Here is a 20,971-nt window from a genome sequence, read left to right as displayed (position 1 = left end):
GTATGATATGTTAAAAGAGGTACATTGTAGCGATCTTTGGGTTGCTTATGATATTGACCAGGGAACCAGCTTAGGAACCAGATTAAGCAACTGGCAGTGAATTTTCATAAATATTGGGCATGCTAATGTATATGACCTATATAGTCTTGTATAGTGCCTGAATCGGAAACTCAGTAATGTTCAATGCTAACTGATCATTTCATTGAAACTACCCGTTCTCATACAAGCACGAAACACATGTAGAACACACTTATATGACACTTAAGAGGTTCATTTTTATCTCGTATGAAGCTAGAACAATGACACTATGGCAGTAAACAGGGCGAGGATCTGCAGCATTACATGGCGTATAACTACATATTTATGCAAATCATATGTGAATATTAAGTACTGAAATTATGAGTGCAAGAAGTCATTAATAATTTTAGCGACTTAAAAATACCTTGTTTCTAATATCAGTCAACCCCAAAAAGAAGTCAGCTTTTGTACGAAAATTATGATTGAAATGGGAAGTTCAGATATAATATAGATCTAAAATTTCTACACAAACTACATTAGAATTTGTGATAGTTTTCAGCTAGGTCAGTTATTCTTTTAAAACCTTTTGTATGTTTGAACAGTGTTCTTGCTCAGTTACAGCTGTACTACTTATCAGGTTATTATATCAGATTATTCCAATTAGAATGTCCATTTCATGCTTTGAAGTCTCAATGTATTGTTATCTGGGACTGATTGGTTTAACAACAGGTTCATCAACAGTTAGATGTTTATAAGATTAGTTAAGCATGTTGTGTATTGCAAGTTTATCTACCTAACAGATATGCTGTATAAATGTGGTATTGACTCATTACAACAAAATCACTGAAAAATTTCTGTGCATACAAGAACCTCTATCTTTTTCTTGTTAATTCTTACCCATGCCCAATTTGTATAAGTGACATTTTTCTTTGTCATTGAAAAGTTTGTATTAAAATTTATAAAAACACCATTTTTTTGTAAGATTAATTGGCATAAACTGAAATTATTTGAATGGAGAAATTTATTGTGAATGTGATGTAAATTGTGTTGAGTTTATCTATCTATGATATATAAATGTTATTTGTTAATTAGAATGTTTGTTTGGATACTTTTCACCTTCAGTTTTAGTTAATACATCTGTAGATTGAGTTGCTATATATTTGATGGAGAAAACAGACCATGAACTTGAATTATAAATAATATATCAGTTGAAATTATAGAATTATCTGGTTGTAAAATAATTACTGCTTACTACTCAAAGAAACAGATAAAAGGTATTAACAGTATGTATAAGGTAGGTCACTATGTCCATACTAATCAATTTAGCTTGACCTTTGGTGACCTAGGTTCAAAGGCCATTTGGTTTGTGGTTTAGTACACTCATCCTTGATTTTCTTAAGTGGTGATCATAATGAATTTGAGATATATATATATATATATATATATATACCCATAATCCAATTGATTTTCAAAGTCATTGGTCAAAAGTCAAGGTCATAGAAACAAATTAGTATATGTCATGGAGATGAAGTTCTCATGTAAAAGTAATCAGGGGAACCAAGATTCTAGCGGAAATCAAAAGAATGTAATCCAGGGACAAAGACCAGGTTAGGAAAACAGACTCATATAACATCAAATAACCAAAATAATACGTAAAAAGCAACAAAAGTAAGCAACTCGGACTCTACTAATAACTGGGAGCATGGACCAGGTGCACTGGTAGGGTAAGCATCCTCTGCTTTTCTACAAAAAACCCGCCAAGCTGCTCATAAAAAGTCAAGTCCAAGGGTAGAGGAAAGGAAAAGTATGACATGTTGAACAAATTGGTTCTCATGGTGCAGATGGATACATAGTAATGAGTTCATGATGACAGATGATAAAACTGCTGTATTAAAGACTTCAGTCTTGTAGCAAAATTAACCTGCTTCAGAAGCCTAATTGTAAGAAGTCTAGCACAGTACAGTAAGTCTGCAAAGTTACAGCAAGCTCTGGCATAAGGTATGAGCTATATGCAGGTGCTGAAGAGATACTGCCACAGATAAAAGGAAGGTTGTCAATATGAAATGAAAAGTCATCGCATTTGTTGTATAGTTGGGTCAATAGTTTTTCTTTACCATAAGTCTCAAGTTCTTTGCGGTAGATGCAATGTATAAATCCTGACACTAGGATTGTTTAATCTATACTGCGGAAACTGAGATCAAAGGCTCTGGCTAAATGATGTTCCTTCTTTGGAGTAGATCAGCTATAAAGTCAGCCTCATAAGAGTGAAGGAATAGGTCAGTGAGTAGAGGAGCACAATTTGTTCCCATTGAAATGCCGATCGTCTGTTGAAAAATAGTTGGCATTCCATTTAATTGATGTATTTTTAGTTTTGCAAATCACTATTTTGTTCAATGAAACTATGAAGGTAAAAGTAAATAGCAGCAGAAAAAAACTGCCTTTGAGGTCATCTCCTCAGTCTTTCATCATTTACTTATTTTGAATTACACTATTTGACTCTCACTTCTTTGTAAAAAAATGACAAGATACTATGTGTGCAATATTTTGTTCCTTCATCATTAATATCATTGCCTTTAAATGTTGAATGTAATGCTACAGTGGCTTTGAATTTTTTCAAAAGGTAGTTAAAATCAGTTCATGACTAGAAGTAAAGTGGTTATCCATGACAGAAAAATTGGGGGTTAGGAAAGCTGTGGGCAATAGAATAAAAAGTTTTAACTCTACGCACTTAAACTTTAGGACTGTTTATACAAGATTTAATTGAACTAACATTTTTAGGTCACCTTTATCTTATACATAACAATAACCATGAGTTATGTACACTAGAGAAAAGTGGAAACTTTAATAGATAAATTTCAATAAAAAAATGCTCTTCTTGGCTCCTAAGGACTTCCCTAATTGGATATAATGATAGACTGATCAAATTATTGCATGTGAAAATGTCTCTGAAGCATGTTGTCGACACATATTAATGGTATCTTAATTAGGACATTACCAAGAATTATAAAGTTGAAATAAAAAAAAAAAGAAGTTATAAATTTCTGCAATTCTATGAGGTAATTGTTGAAGTGGGATTGGTTTAAATGGTTTGGATGTGTTTGGTACATGTGCTGCATAATAATCGTGTCAGAGAGAAAACCAAATTAAAATGAACGAGACAGCATTCAATAATGTAAACACTTCCATACTATATTTATTGCAAAACATTCAGAGCATGTACTGTTCTTGTCTTTTTTTTATTTTTATTTCCATTCAGTAGAAAAAGTTTATTTAATAATTTTACGATCAATTCTTATATAGAAAATGATTTTAATTTAAAGAAATTAAAAAGTGAATCAGACATGTAATGAAAGGATAGAATCAATTTTATATCTCTCAACAAAAGTTGTCTTATTGAAAAGTTAATGGATTGTAAAGAAAAATAAGGAACAACTGCTGTGGCATTGTATATACTAGACAAAGAGACTTTTTCAATGGAATAAAAGACACATTAAAGTCAAAATCTTGTTGTATGTAGAAACTTTTATATTGAATTGAATAAGGGGTTTCAGTAAGTTATCATTTTAAGATGGGAATTAGAGTCAAGAACGTTCTATCACAAAGCATCATTTAAAAGTATTTCCCATTTCAATACCCTGCTTATAATGTACTACAGTATCAATACCCTGCCTATGATAATGTACTACAGTATCAATACCCTGCCTATGATAATGTACTACAGTATCAAAAGATTGAAACATGTGAGTAACCTTTTATTTAAACTGCCTCTTTAATTTTAAAAGCTTATTATAGATAAAGAAAATTAAAACAAAATATAACTTGCAGTCCAAAAGGTTGTTGGTTAAATGCTCTTGTGGAAAGGATGAAGCTCTGGAACAGTCATTGTTTTCTTTTGTTTTGCAGATTTTCTATTTTGGTTTGATACATCATGTTATTATATGAAATTTAAATACTAAATCTCTAAATGATATCATGAAAGACTATGTCTGAAAATGGGTAATATATGTAAGATCAATTGATTGTTGAGTTAAGCAGGATACAACACCACTTTGTGAAACAAAGTTACCATTTATACTAGTTGGGCAGGATACAACACCACATGTTGTAACAAAGTTACCATTCCTATTAGTGGGACAGAATGCAACACAACATGGTGTAACAAAGTTACCATTCCTACTAATGGGGCTATGATACAAAACCACATGGTGAAACAAATTTACCATTCCTACTAGTGGAACAGGATACAACACCACTTTATGAAACAAACTCTCCAGTCCTACTAGTGGAACAGAATACAACACCACTTGGTGAAACAAAATTACCATTCTTACTAGTGGGATAGGATGCATCACCACTTTGTGAAACAAAGTTACTATTCCTATAATAGTGACACAGGATACTACACCACTTGGTTAAACAAAGATTCCAGTCCTACTAGTGGGACATGATACAACACCACTTTATGAAATAAAGTCTCCCTTCCTACTAGTGACACAGAATACAACACCACTTGGTAAAACAAAGTCTCCAGTCCTTCTAGTGGGACACAATACAGCATGACCTAGTGAAACAAATTAACCATTCCTACTAGTGGGACAGGGATGCAGCATGCCTTAGTTAAACAAAGTTACTATTCCTTCTTTTAAGGCAAGATGCATTAGCATTTGGTGAAACTAAGTTACATTTCCCACTTGAGGTGCAGGATGCAACTATTTGGACAGGATGGGAACATAAAAAGAACTACTCAGGTTACCAACCTGGAATACTTGATAATTAGAATAAACATGCAATGTATTTTTTCAAGAAGTAGGTTCTCTCTCTTTCTTACATGATTGCCTCTTAGTAAATGTCTGATATCTCTTCCTGAATCAGCTTGTCCATATGTCTGACCATCTGTACATCAGATCTAATAAGATCATAGAACTCATGCTGATTTCCTATCATGCATGATGTTAATGATGTACGCTCTGAAGACACCATCAGATTCAAGTGACTGCAACAATGAAGATTGTAATTTACATTCTCAACATTCAGAATAGCATGCCACTTTGCTGTACATTAAAGACCCAGTACTACTTAGTATACCCCTTCTAAAAACATTTGTAAAAGGAGGTAGAAAATCTTCATAGTTCTTTACGATATTTCATACATGTACTGTGAAAGTACTTTAATTTGTGGATACCAATTTTCGTGGATTAGGCATGAAACACAAGTTTGTGGATTCTTGAATTCATGGTTTCTAGGTTTTCATTTTACACATTTATGGAAATCTCCTTTTCGTTGGGAACAAAATTTCGTGGTTTGCCCTTTCCATGAAAACCACGAAAATTGGTACCTAAAGAAGAGCGTCAAAGGGTAAAAAGCGAAAATATACTGACTGTGTTGGAAGAAAATTCTTTAAAGAGTTACAGTATTTGATTTCAATTTTGTATATAGATTTACCCATGAAGTCAATGTTGTCATTCTATATATGTCTCATCACTTAATCTTCCCAAACAAAATGCAGGCTGTCTTACAGACCTCTAGTTATCATACTATATATGTCTAATCACGTAATCATTCCCGAACAACTTAAAAATGCAGGCTGTCTTACAGACCTCTAGTTATCATACTATATATGTCTAATCACGTAATCATTCCCGAACAACTTAAAAATGCAGGCTGTCTTACAGACCTCTAGTTATCATACTATATATGTCTAATCACGTAATCATTCCCGAACAACTTAAAAATGCAGGCTGTCTTACAGACCTCTAGTTATCATACTATATATGTCTAATCACGTAATCATTCCCGAACAACTTAAAAATTCAGGCTGTCTTACAGACCTCTAGTTATCATACTATATATGTCTAATCACGTAATCATTCCCGAACAACTTAAAAATTCAGGCTGTCTTACAGACCTCTAGTTATCATACTATATATGTCTAATCACGTAATCATTCCCGAACAACTTAAAAATTCAGGCTGTCTTACAGACCTCTAGTTATCATACTATATATGTCTAATCACGTAATCATTCCCGAACAACTTAAAAATGCAGGCTGTCTTACAGACCTCTAGTTATCATACTATATATGTCTAATCACGTAATCATTCCCGAACAACTTAAAAATGCAGGCTGTCTTACAGACCTCTAGTTATCATACTATATATGTCTAATCACGTAATCATTCCCGAACAACTTAAAAATGCAGGCTGTCTTACAGACCTCTAGTTATCATACTATATATGTCTAATCACGTAATCATTCCCGAACAACTTAAAAATTCAGGCTGTCTTACAGACCTCTAGTTATCATACTATATATGTCTAATCACGTAATCATTCCCGAACAACTTAAAAATTCAGGCTGTCTTACAGACCTCTAGTTATCATACTATATATGTCTAATCACGTAATCATTCCCGAACAACTTAAAAATTCAGGCTGTCTTACAGACCTCTAGTTATCATACTATATATGTCTAATCACGTAATCATTCCCGAACAACTTAAAAATTCAGGCTGTCTTACAGACCTCTAGTTATCATACTATATATGTCTAATCACGTAATCATTCCCGAACAACTTAAAAATTCAGGCTGTCTTACAGACCTCTAGTTATCATACTATATATGTCTAATCACGTAATCATTCCCGAACAACTTAAAAATTCAGGCTGTCTTACAGACCTCTAGTTATCATACTATATATGTCTAATCACGTAATCATTCCCGAACAACTTAAAAATTCAGGCTGTCTTACAGACCTCTAGTTATCATACTATATATGTCTAATCACGTAATCATTCCCGAACAACTTAAAAATTCAGGCTGTCTTACAGACCTCTAGTTATCATACTATATATGTCTAATCACGTAATCATTCCCGAACAACTTAAAAATTCAGGCTGTCTTACAGACCTCTAGTTATCATACTATATATGTCTAATCACGTAATCATTCCCGAACAACTTAAAAATTCAGGCTGTCTTACAGACCTCTAGTTATCATACTATATATGTCTAATCACGTAATCATTCCCGAACAACTTAAAAATTCAGGCTGTCTTACAGACCTCTAGTTATCATACTATATATGTCTAATCACGTAATCATTCCCGAACAACTTAAAAATTCAGGCTGTCTTACAGACCTCTAGTTATCATACTATATATGTCTAATCACGTAATCATTCCCGAACAACTTAAAAATTCAGGCTGTCTTACAGACCTCTAGTTATCATACTATATATGTCTAATCACGTAATCATTCCCGAACAACTTAAAAATTCAGGCTGTCTTACAGACCTCTAGTTATCATACTATATATGTCTAATCACGTAATCATTCCCGAACAACTTAAAAATTCAGGCTGTCTTACAGACCTCTAGTTATCATACTATATATGTCTAATCACGTAATCATTCCCGAACAACTTAAAAATGCAGGCTGTCTTACAGACCTCTAGTTATCATACTATATATGTCTAATCACGTAATCATTCCCGAACAACTTAAAAATGCAGGCTGTCTTACAGACCTCTAGTTATCATACTATATATGTCTAATCACGTAATCATTCCCGAACAACTTAAAAATTCAGGCTGTCTTACAGACCTCTAGTTATCATACTATATATGTCTAATCACGTAATCATTCCCGAACAACTTAAAAATTCAGGCTGTCTTACAGACCTCTAGTTATCATACTATATATGTCTAATCACGTAATCATTCCCGAACAACTTAAAAATTCAGGCTGTCTTACAGACCTGGAATTGATTTTGTTATAGTCTTAACTGTACAATTGAGCACTACCTCTGACAGAGCAATGGAAAAACACATTCTGACATCAACAATTATTTTGTACAATTCTTTTGTTTTAACTGACTGAATTAATATGCTGCTTTTACTTTTAGAGCTTTGAGTTTTTCTCCAAAGTATAGCAATAGTCTTAAAGCTAAGAGATTTATACTCAAAGCATGTCAGCAGACTTTTCATTCAAAGCATGTCAAACTCTGTTCAATTGGCATAGTTCTAGTCAGAAAGATAAATCCAGACATATTAAGTATTGATTGATTTTCATGAAATTTAAGCTGTTAGCTCTAAGTACAGAGTATTCAATAAAACTTCAATAAAGCTTTATTATTCATTTATCAGTCTACTGTAAAGAAAATTCATATATTTTGATGGTTTTTTTTAGAAATTTTTTGATTGATAATTTTTATCTTCAGTTTGCAGCCTTGCTGAAAGTGTGAAAGTCTTAAGAGTTTATGATAATAAATGTAATGTTTTTGTTAGTGAAATCCAATTCTTCTGACCTTTCATTTTGTTTGTAGAAGCTTCTTCACTACAATTCATATTAATGTACTGAGTTGAAAGTGAAGTACAATTCTTCTTAAATTGTGTTACTGGCATTTCCTTAAGAACATTGTCTTTTTTCATTTCAATAGTTGAGAAAATTCTATTTTCAGATCTTACACACAGAGTAAATTAAATGAAGCAAGTCTACAGGGACCATACAGAAGTGGTGATAACGTGTGATATAATGGCATGAGGTATTATTTGTCATCATTTGTTCTAAGAAATTGACAATTTTTTTTTTCTCTGAGCAATATTGAACTGTTGCAACATCAGAATTGGTAATAGTTTCTAGTTAATGACTCAAGCCTCAGTTTGAAAAGTAAAAACCAATACCTCCATGTCACAGAATTACCACTATCATATACATGTTACTAATTAATGTAATTAACTTACCCCTCAATTCACGGTCAATTCACGGTCCCAATGTCCTATTTAACAACATAAATACAAATGAAATATCAATAATCACAAGATTTAAGCTTACTATATCCCTCCTACGTTCATTCTTAACCAATCACAACACCTGTTAAGCATTGTTAGTAAACCTTTGTTGCAAAAAAATGCAATTTTCAGAAGTTATAACTGCAGGTATTGATCTAGAAGTTGATCCAGATGTTGGTTCATTCAGTTCTTTTGAAGTGATAGGTGTTACAAGATCAGGAACTTGTTATGAGCAAAGAAGGAAATTTCAGGATGGATCTGATGCTCTTGACTTAAACTCTTTTTCATCAACCTATATATGATGTTCTTCTCTTAGCTTTACACATATTGTCACCAAGTTCTTTACATGGAAAAACTTTTAATTTTCCTGTATCAGTCTGTAAAACATTTGCTTCATAAAACAGGAGTTCCTCATTCTTGAAGTTGATATAAATTGTCCATTTTATTTTATTTCTGGAGTGAGTTTCTTGCCTGGGTTTCATAAAGAATCTCAAATTGAGATTTTCCTAAAATCTTCAGTTTCAAGTGATTTGATGGGTCAAAATTTGAGGAATATCTCAAATCTTGATTCTTTATGATACTGAACTCTGAAATAAATTTGCTTGGTATGGTATTGAGGGTTTGGTGTTGTTACTGATCCATCATCAAAGTATATTCTTATGAACATATAAACATGTTATGAAAATAACCTATTTTTTCCTAAATTTAATGAACATATTGTTGGTATCTTGAAAATGATTATGTTGCCTTAGTATTGAGATTATTAGGTCAAGGCATATATTTCCTATGAATTTTTATTTCAGAATTTTTTTACTTTCTTTGTTAATAAAGAAAAGCTCTGATTTTTTAGTGTTTATAATTGATTTAATTAGGAAACCAGAGATCCAGGTTCCTCAATCATAGAAATTCAAGTTGACTGGAAGAACAGATTTAAGAATAATATTTCATAATCATCAATAATAATTAAACCAACTATAAAAACATGTGTGATTATTTGAAACAATATCTTGATGAATTATGAAAAAAATGCTGAAAACTGCTATAAATATTCTCAGATGGGAAATCATAAAACTGTCAAAATTAACAATTTAGTGTCAGTTTTCTTCCTCCATTAGAAATGCTATTTGGCACTATTTGGTTTGTAAAATATAGCAGATAAAATGTGTAATTACAGTTCTAATTCCTGCATTGCCAATAGGGTAGTTCTAAAAGGTAAACATGAAAAAAAAATCACAGGAAGAAAAGTGACACAATTTTGGTAGGAAATTAAGTAAAATAAAAAAAAAGTCACTGGATAAAAGGTCACACTATTTGCAAGAAAAAAAGTCATAGGAAAATATTGATATGTTACAATGCTTGAAATCAAACATAATCCTCAAATACATACATCTTAGTAGGTATGGTTTCATGGCTCATGCACATTTCAATTGTAACTGTATTTTCTCATAACTGTTGTCATTGCAATGTGTAATAACCATTTATTAGTTGGAAAACAAACACATTTGCTGTGCAGTTGAGCTCATGGGGATTGTCACATTTGTTCTGTAAGATGATGCTCCCCCTTTTAAATACATGTAATCAGAAGATTAAGAAACTAAATGGCTTCCTTATCTATTGTTTTGTTTTCATTTTTCATATATCATGAACATTTTTTTTTTAAATCATTTTTGATAAAAATTTAACATTTCAGACATCAATAATATGCAAATATAATTTGAAATTATTTAATTTCAATATTAAATGATATAAAATGAATGATTAAATATTGATTTTCATCATATATAGCTGATGTTTTCGGTTAAAACTCCATACATGTACACACTGTGACTTTATTTCCTGCAACTTTTTTTCTGTGACTTTACCTGTGGCTGTTTTTCTAACATTCTTAGAAAATGCTAAGATTATAATATTAATTCAGATTTTTTTTCACATCTTGAATAAGGCATTAGATATAAGGTTTTTACCGACCATGACTTGAGGTACTTCAATTACAATGTAACTATCATATATAAGGTTTTACCAACCATCACTTGACAAACTTTGATTTACAATGTAACTATTAAGAATTAACTGTTTATGTCTATATGCTTCTTATTGAATATGGCAATTTTTAAGTAAAAGACCCAATAAGGACAGTTTACATACATCTAGAGTTACACATTAAGCATTCCCACTTGCACTGGTTCATTGTAATATGTCATCTATAGCAAAAACAACAATAGATCCCTTTGTGCTAACGTTGGGGTAGTCGACAAGCATGCGCAGAGCATGCTCAATATACACTTCTGCAAGGAAAATTCTTTTGTTCTATCCAAGCCCTACCTTGCGGAAATATATATTGAGCATGCTCACCAACTTACCACAAAAGGGTCTATAATGTAAAAGTTTGTTTTCATTAATGCCTGATAGAAAGTTTAAATCTCATCGTCTATTGTCCCGTTAACTACCTAAGACAGTGTGTTAGGTCATCGTCTATTGTCCTGTTAACTACCTAAGACAGTGTGTTAGGTCATTGTCTATTGTCCTGTTAACTACCTAAGACAGTGTGTTAGGTCATTCTATCAAGGGAAGACCATCTCTACTCTCTTCTTACTCGCTTTATTTGGCATTTTCAGGATCATTTTGGATGGGTTAACTCAGTGCTATGTTAATGGCATCTTTCTCAGAACTTTTCTTACCTTCTTTTAATTATTGACATGTTCAGTAGCCATGACTTTCTTCATGAGTCACAGATAATTAACAGATATTTTGACTTTAAAACGAAGGTTATAATACAAGGCTTGGGCTAGAAGTTGGCAAAAAAGATAAAAGAATATCTTTTGTTTGTAAAAAGCTTGGCTTGATTACCACAAACCAAACAAAAATATATTTGGTATTAGTGCAGTTGAACTGTAACAGACACAATTTTGTACTTCAAAAACATTTTCTATGTGCCAAAGATGATTTTGTGTAAGACATTTTGTTTAATTTACTGAATTATTTGCCTTTAAATTTGAAAATTCTGCCAGAATTTTGTTTAATGATTGAGTCTGCTTATCATGTTTTGTTTTCATTAGTTTTTTAAAGCTTATGTTTCTTTCTATCAGAAGGAGTTCTGAAATTAAATTGATATCAGTCATGAATAAAAAGGGTTGCAATGTAATACCTTTTAATATCAACTTTCAGTAATTCTTTTACTGCAAGATAGTTATTGCCCTTGGAAATATTTAAAATTAAAAAAAAAAAACGAACATTTATTTTTTGTTGTGCTTTTTTGCATCAGTCAAAGTGTTTGTTGAAATTTCTTCGTGTGAGTTTTCTCTCCTTTTTCCTGAAATAAAAAGTGTAGAAAATCCTCAACACCCTTTCTTATGAAGAAGCTGTTAACATACAACTTGTTATCAATAAAGCAAATTATTTAGATACAACAAAGGCAGTGTTGATATGTTTTTGCATTCATCTCTTGACTGATATGCATCCTTAATATAGCAGTTAATTACATTGCCTAAGATGAATGCTGTATTAAATGCAGAGTTTTGATGTAATTTTAGTGATTACTATGCAGAGACAGTAAAATCTGAAGAACTAATTCTTTATTAGGCTTGTGTTTAAATTTTATCATGGCATTACTTGATATTTTGCTGCATTCTGGTACTTATTCTGGTGTCATGCATGCTAAGGAATTAATAAACCCTTCACTTATGGATGGTAACAAGGAAATGAATGGCTCACTGGTTGTTGTGTATAGTACATGAACAGTAATTATTTTTGTGATCTGTCATCAGTCATTGATCAGTCTCAATTTGGTCTTCACTCTGTCAAACCAATCCATCAAACCAGTAACAGATTGCTATTAACATGAATCCTGGTCAATTCATATATTTATGGATTGCACTGTTTCTTTTGAAACAATTTTTTTACTGAAAATTAATTTTTCAGGTTTTTTTTTCACAATTTTTTTATATTTATTTATCAAATCCATTCATTTATGTATGTAAGATAAACATTACTAAGTCTAATTATCAGCAAAAAAATACCAAAGCCACAGTAGTGGGATTATTAAAAAAATGTCAAAATCCAAAAACATGGGCTGAACACAGGAAACAAAGATAATCTACATAAAAAACGTAGCTAATTGTATAAAATAGATTACACTTAAAAACTGAAGATAAGGAAAACAAGACCTCACATAAAAAAAACCTAAAGCACAAGCATTATGAACTCCCACAAAACACCATGAGTGACATCAGGTGCTTCAATGTTCATTGATTTTTCAAAATCATCAGCCATTATTATTTGATCTGTTGAATGATTTATGTAAATTTGCTGTTTGGTCTGACAGTTGGTTGTATTCCCAACATGTTCAAGAATACTGTGAAACTACATGTACTTTTTTCATAGTTTTCAATTTTCGTGGTTTGTCAAAATTTCATAAAGTCATGGTTTTAAAACTTGTGGATTTTGTAAGAATATCAAAGTTTTAATTAAAATACTACACTTTGATAGGGATTAATTCATTGTTAACATTAGTCAAAACCATGTAGACCACAGAAATTAATACACCATGAAAAAAGTTCTTCTACAGTATAACAAATTGGAAAAGATTGATTGCAATCTAGACATGTGGATGTGTTTGTGAAAAAACAAGATTTTATTTTAATGTTCAGCATTATGAAACAAACTAATAGTAGTACAATAACTAAATATATTATAACTATTGTCTGGTTTTCAGTTTTAAGTGTCAGTCCCTGTAAGAATCAGGCAGTGGTGAAACATGGTATGAAAAAAGCCCATCATTTTAATAGTGTGATTTGACTATTTGCACGATCAGAATCAAGGAAAACAGACATGCTGGACCATTGAGTTACAATTTCATTGAAATGCACTGAAAATGTGCATTTCAATGGCAGATAACACTGTCAAAAACCTCATTTTACTAAGATTCAACTGAAAAAATTCTGCACAAAGCCAGTGATGCAGAGATCAAATAATAGTCTTTTCAAATTGAGAAAGTATCCTTAAGTGATATTACATTGTCAGATCAGTGGGGTTTTGACATGCATGTTTCTGATTTTTCCCATTTTGCCTGATTCTTACAAACACTTACACTTAATATCTGAGTTATTAAGTTAGTCTAACATGTGACCCGGTATGACTCAGTAAACCATGTCTTCAGACAGATGGGCTGAATAATTTTGAGTAAAGGCATTTATTACCAATGCATGGATTGCCTTTAGGAACTGGAAAAAAATGACTTAATGGAGTTTTCTACGTGTGTTTGCTCCCTTTGCAGGTTTCTGCCAGATCTGGCTTTAAGGGTAGAAAGCATGTCTGTCATCGCTTACTAACAAATTTAAGAGATTGATTTTGATGTTGTAATATACCAAACTTTTAACCATAATTAAAGGGGGTGGTTTAGCTTGCCAGAAAATCTTGTTTAACCTACCATTTCCATAAGAAATGCCTGCACCAAGTCAGGATCGTTGCAGGTGTATCCAAATTTCCAGTTCTTGCCTTGATGTTGCCTTTTGTTATATGGATTTTTCTTCATTTGATTATTGCCTACTAGAGTTTGCCTATCAGTTCAGTAATTTTGTTATTACCCGTTTTAAAGATTTCCTGGTATAAATTGTTTTCAAGTCAAGTATATGGTCACTCATTCAAAATCCGCTAGGTTAATCAATAGTCATATTAAGCACTTTATGCATACTACAAACACATGGCAGGGTTATAGTCCTAGTTTTGCTATTTGTCACAGGGACAATAATCCCTTTGGTTTTGAATAATCATGACATGATTGATTGTCTTGCTGTATAGTGTCTCAAAACTTATGATGTTTGCACCTTTTGCAGACTATTGTCTGATCAGGCTGTCGCTGGAATTCCCCAAGAGGAGGGCTGCTTTTTAGTGCAAAATGGCAAAGCAGGGAAGTTTTGAAACATTAATAGTGGATATCTGAGCAGTGTTTTACTATGAAAAACTGAATCTGATGTATGAGACAACAATAGGAAACATCTGAAGAGTATTCAAGTATAAATGATTCATGTATTGCAGTATCTTTTTTATTAGAATGTCATGATTTTTTGAAACATTTGCACCCATTGCACTTCATATTTTTCTGTCAGTCATGGATTTGGAACGGAACTGGAAGAATTAGATAAAGTCGTAGTGTTTACAGCAGATAGAATTGTAATACAACCATCAGATCATTACAAGCATTGATTACTAGGCAATATTGTGTATGATTACCTAATTAATGTCCAATTCTCATACAGCCAATTTCTCACACGATTCAAGATTGCATTGCAACTTAATTTCCCCAGCGTGAACAATTGGAAATTCTATAGCATGGTATAAAACAGGGAATTCTGCAACAAAACTTCAATGATCAATCTCAAGCTTCCAAAATAACTGCTGAAAAGGATGCTTGAATGATTTATTGGTAGACGTGGAACAAGAACAAGTAAGAAAATGCAATAATTGTGTTAGAAGGAGGTATTGATGTGTCCAGCTCAATGGATAGTTGTCACTCAGTGGAAATTTCATTACAAATGTTCAGAAGTCGGCAAATGAAGTGTTACAGACTATATTTTCTTGGTTAATGAAGCTGTGGGTTGATATGGGTAGTCCTTTATACATTCTCTGTAATCATATATTGTTCAAGGTGATGAAATAGTAGATAGGTAAAAAACATAGTTTCACACCAAAGGTCAATATAGGTGACAAAAATAACATACCCTAGCCATCTTGTTGGTATCATATTCTTTCCATATTTTAACTCCAACATTGTTCAAGAGTTGTATGTATTTTTAGTCAATACTAGACTTCTTTCAGGCATGATTTTTTTTTAAATCTGGCTGAGATATGTTACTCAGAAAGTTAGTTGGAGGGTTTTCAATGCTTGCCACTTCTGTATACTTTCATCTGATCGGTAAAGCAGTGTAGAAGACATACAGTTATATGTTTTAATCACAGTCTTTCTCAAAGATTCAAACTCCTATGTACTTTCAGCTTATGCTGTGCACAAAAACATCAGATCCAGAATCAGGACTGTTAATCTTTGTCCTTCAACATTATTCTATTAGTGGTTTTCCTTGACTATACCTCTATAAATTACCAACTCTTATTTCAATGCCAAAATCTGTGTTGCATTATAAGTTTGTAAAAAATATCCTTTTATCTGTTTTTAATGTATTTTGTTTGATAGCTGTATATAATTTTGTAACTAAAAATAAACTAAGAGAGCAGATTAATTAGCATTTAGTTAATCATTCAAATAGATTACAATTTATGTTGGCTTTTCCATTGATCACATATGGTTATTATTTTAAAATTGTTCTTTGATGTGCAAAGAATATCAAATGCTTTGATTTTAGTGAGAAAACAAATGGGGAGGAGAGGGGCGTTGAATGTTTGAATTTTAAGTATGCTGATGTAACTTGCATTGCAATAAAATGGTTTTAATGTTGGTTTTTGTCTGTTTTTGATGTAGTTACATCAATAGATGTTGTTTCTAATTGGGATTATGTCTGTTTCAATTCTGTTTTATTATACAATTATTGTTTGCTTTGTTTTCAAGTATGTAAACACATTGGCTTCTTGTACCCTTTAAGTAGAAACTGTTATCTACTTGTTGTTGTAACTGACCTTAGTGACTGAAATGTTTAAGTAGATTCATCCATTATTTCCATTCCTTTACATGATAGTAGGTAAAGTACAACTCTAAGCTCATTTGTTCATGGATCTGGTTGATTCACAAAAGTTTGTTGTTTCTTTATAGTCACCATGATAAAACATATTCATTAAAAATGTGTCGTAATAACAGTTACAATCATTGCACTGCTATTACTTTGTACAAGTTCATCTGTCCTTAGAATTAGACATTCTTGTTAAAACTCTTAAAGAGGGGATTTTTTCTTATAAGTAATAATAAACCTTACATTTTCACATATTTAGAATTGAATAATGTTTTTTTTATTCAGTATCATGAATAGGCTGTCTTATATTAACAATCCAGGACATGCACATTCATAGAATTTGGTTTTGTTGGTATACAGCCCTCTGGAACTTAGTTATGATGGTTTTATATCTAAGGATTGTCAATAATACCTTTATCAACTTCTGTATTACATTATTTGTTGGCACCTTTATAATTTTTTAAGAAAACCAACATTGAAACACCATTTACTGTTGATATATTGTAAATATCAAAACAAAAAATTTAAAAAAAAATTAATTATCAAGATGAATTTCTGTTTTGTATTTTGTTTGGCCTAATCACTGATATTTTTCTGTAACATAACTACTTGAGGTAAGTTGTTATACATATATATAATTTATTCGTTCAAATGAATTAGTAAGATGTAATGATTTTTTTTAATGAAAACCTGCTGTAGGTAATCTATAATTACCAAAATATTTGACATATAGGACAGTTATTATTCAAGTATTAATTTACAATGACTGAAATAAATTCACCTTACTACAAGTTAACTGAATTAGCTATACATCTTTAATTTTGTAAAAGATAAATGTCTTCCTTGTGCTATTTTCAGATTAGCTGTGATCATGAAAATTGTATAATTCTTCAAGTCAGTGTGACAATATGCTGTAAGGTAATATTCTAATACAGTCACAAATGTACATATGTTTCTTAATAGGTTTTTAAAGTAATATGGAATTATTGGAATAACCTACATTTCATGACTGTCTTTTTTATTTCTTACTTCATGAAACTTTTTTAGCTTGACGCAAGATGTAAAGTCTTACTGATTTGCATTTTTTTTTCTAAATACTGAAGCGTCAGCAATTGGATGATTCATTGAAATACTGTAAATGTACCAATTCACGGTGTACTAATTTTTGCTATTTTCTGCAGTGGATAGAAAGTTATGAAAAATAGTACCTGTGAAAATGATTTTAAACATAATGTAATGCTACAGGTAATCATGGGTTTTTTTTTAAGTCATAAATATTGATACCTGCAAATATTTCACTTGACAGAATCCACAAAAATTAGCAACTGTGAAAATTAATATGTTTACAGTACGTCAAATTTGAAAAAAACATTGCCTAGTTGTGAACAGATGAATCAGAGACAATCTACATGCACAATGTAGCAAACCAAACAAAAAAGATTTCACAAAAAAAAAAAAAAAAACTGAAAATAATGGAAACAAAGGTTAACGTATAAATCAAGTTTTATATGCTACCTTCTATACACAGCTTTGTATATTTACATAATTATAACTCAGATTTCTATTTATATTATTTACTGATGGAAGCCATTTTTGGAAGTTGTGTACCTTACTTTGTTATTTTAAGTTTTTTTTTTACTTTACTCCAAATTTGTTTTTCTTCAAGTTAATGAATAATGAATTGCCTTAACTTGTTTTTTTAAAAAGCAGACATTTTCCTTCCTATTTGAATACTTCTATCTATAAATGTAACTAGTCATGTTTTGTAATGAAACAAACTTAGGAAAGAAATTGGCTATTTGTTTTTGTTAAAATTCTGTCATTTTTTGCATAAATGTCATTTGTAAAAGCAGAAGAATCCTATCTATCATACCAACTATTACTTTTTGACAATTTTATTCCAGTAAAGTTGATAAAGTTTTGTTGCAGCAAAATGGATTGATTTTAAGAATGATGAGAATTTTAACTTGAAAAATATATTGGGTGCAGATGTAAATCTTGATATCTGTAGTAATAAGCTTCTTCTTTTCCATTTGATTATTCTAGAACAGGGTAAACATTTCATGGCCAAATTGCTGGCTCAACTTTTAATATTTTTGAAAAGTGCTATGGACAAAAAATGGTTTTAACACATGATTTCTGGTTTGATAAATATCAAGAATAAAAATCACAATTCTGTAGGGATGGGATGGATGGCAGTGAATGTTTAGATTACCAGTTTGAGTCATACCAAAAACTGCTTCTCCACCAAGCACACATATGAGGTAGAATGACAATTGGTTGGCTCATAGACAGAATGGTCTAAGGATGACATGCCAGTACCTCTGAGCTTTTGTTTCTGTGTGCTAGAAGATAAAAAATTCTGGTTCAGTGTAAAGTACTAGTACAATAGCAGGGTCTGTTTGAATCAAATAATATCCTTGTCCTGTAATGGATGAAGTATCACGGTCTGTTTGAATAACAAAATATCCTTGTCCTGTAATGGATGAAGTATCTGCCATAGAATTAATTTATCAATCAAAATAAGTATAATTATAACTATGAGATATGCAAATGACAAAAACAATAGTGCAAATGTATTGCTAACCTCAACACAACAAATGGTCAAGTTTAGCACAAGCTTTTTCAAAGAATCTACACAGCCAAATGTGCCACATATGATAATCATATGGTGCTCAATTCATATGATAACCATATGATAATCATGTGACAATTATATGATATTTAACATATGATTCTCATATGTTCATTTTGGCTTGAAAACATATGACAATCATGTGTTTGTGAAAAAAAACATGATTATCATATGATTATCATGTGATTATCATATGTAAACTGAAACATGATTATCATATGGTGCTCAATTTATATGATAATCATATGATTCAAACCATATAATTCTCATGTGTGGCACATTTGCCTGTGTAAACTTGAGTATATGATATTGTTGATATATGAGATAACATTACCCAACTATTTCTATTTACAAAGTTTGCTAAACTATTGAACTGTTTCACAATGCACTGGATGAACACATTTTATTAAGCTAATATTACAATCTTTTATTGTTGGTAATAACTTCAGTTATGTTCACTCTGCTAAAGCCCATTTTTGAGTGACTTATTTATGTACTTAAATTCTTCAGAAATATGAATAAGAATGTATTAGTATTCATTTATTCTCAGCAATACACAGAAGTTGTCTTAATATCACTTTGTCTTTCGTACATAAAATCATAATTTCCCTGGTATCAACAACAATATTAATTCTTATCACACAAATACTCATTATATGTTGAGAGATATTTCACTATTTAATAAGTCCGATGTTTTTTTTTTCCTTTCGGACAATATGATTTCATCATCGGTTTAGAAAATTTCTTTAGTTTATGACTGTTTCACGTCAGCAGTAATTTCCTTCTCTCTGGAGGAATCAAACAAGTGTTTCTTGATAGTACTTTATAATGCCTAAGGATTGGTCGGATGTCTGGCACAGAATATATATTTTTTGTTTCCTATATATTTAGCCTTATTTGATTACTTACATAGAATTTCCTTGGAATATATATTAAGTAAATGTTTGAACAATGTTTGCAGTTCCTTTTTATACTTTATCACTTCATGTCAAAAACTGTTTGAACAGATACAGGAAAATTTTGATATCTTCTCTAGACTGGCTTAAAAGTAAAAATCTGTTGGGGTAATATTATTTATCTTTAATTGCACCCTCTTATACGACATTACATTGTACTTGAATAAAGCCACATCAAGAGGTGTACTTAGCTTACACATGTTTGCTTAATAAAAACTTAAGACATGTTGTCAAAAAGAGCCAAAATGCCAGAACTTCATCATTATTTTAATACCTTGGGGAAAATAATGTTTGATAAATACTAAGAAAGTAATTTACTGTATGTATTGTAACTGCTAATGAAAATGTTCATTGTCACTAAAATTCTATAATGTAGCTGCATATCTGCCTGAAACTATCCTTTTAAATCAGGTGTATTTTGGACCATGTATCAGTATGACACATTCTAAGTGGTTGAGACTGGTTTCTTCATAATCTCATGCTTTACCCCAGTTTTCAGACCATATAGATTATTTCTTTAACATTTTATGAATAGTGATATTATATCATTCACTACAATTGGTTCTAATGTTCATTATAACAGTCCATATGTCAAAATCTGTCATACATCTCTTACAAATCACTGGTAATTATTGACCAGTTCCAAGTAAACAAACCAATTAACTTTGATTTTTGCCCTATTATTTTGCTGTCTTGTGGTTCAGGATTGATTTTAAGTAAGATTATTTACTTACAAAATTCCCTAGAGTTCAACTGTTTTCAGTGCAGCCATTTTCTTGTGGAACAAACTTTTGTACTAATTAGTCTTTTTTCTTTATCAGTACTTTAGATATTTTCAATTAACCAATCAGAATAAAAGAACTAAGTTGAATCTTGGGTCAAGGGAAGTGACTTTGACAT

General features: G+C 31.3%; 2 protein-coding genes and 1 long non-coding RNA gene across 8 annotated transcripts in view; 2 read left to right on the top strand and 1 right to left on the bottom strand.

Moving 5' to 3' along the window:
• Nucleotides 1-8,889, bottom strand: part of LOC148627297 (G protein-coupled receptor dmsr-1-like) — a 102,746-nt gene extending 93,857 nt beyond the window's left edge. For both annotated transcript variants that reach the window (XM_088571137.1, XM_088571131.1), the window contains exon 1: nt 8,757-8,889. The gene's annotated coding sequence lies outside the window, so the exon portion shown is untranslated. The remainder of the gene's footprint in view (nt 1-8,756) is intronic.
• LOC148627296 (uncharacterized) overlaps nt 1-18,804 on the top strand; it is a 147,295-nt gene extending 128,491 nt beyond the window's left edge. Inside the window, exons 8-10 of the long non-coding RNA XR_015920177.1 lie at nt 8,474-8,557; nt 17,339-17,398; nt 18,662-18,804. This is a non-coding gene — a long non-coding RNA (uncharacterized LOC148627296). The remainder of the gene's footprint in view (nt 1-8,473; nt 8,558-17,338; nt 17,399-18,661) is intronic.
• The window catches only part of LOC148627294 (protein MON2 homolog), a 263,342-nt gene that overhangs the window by 171,302 nt on the left and 71,069 nt on the right, over nt 1-20,971 (top strand). The window lies entirely within an intron of this gene.

The sequence above is a fragment of the Perna viridis genome, chromosome 1, assembly GCF_037379345.1.
Source record: "Perna viridis isolate PV_CMFRI_1.1 ecotype Kerala chromosome 1, ASM3737934v1, whole genome shotgun sequence".
Lineage (NCBI taxonomy): Eukaryota > Metazoa > Mollusca > Bivalvia > Mytilida > Mytilidae > Perna > Perna viridis.
This window is presented reverse-complemented; position numbering and strand designations above follow the sequence as displayed.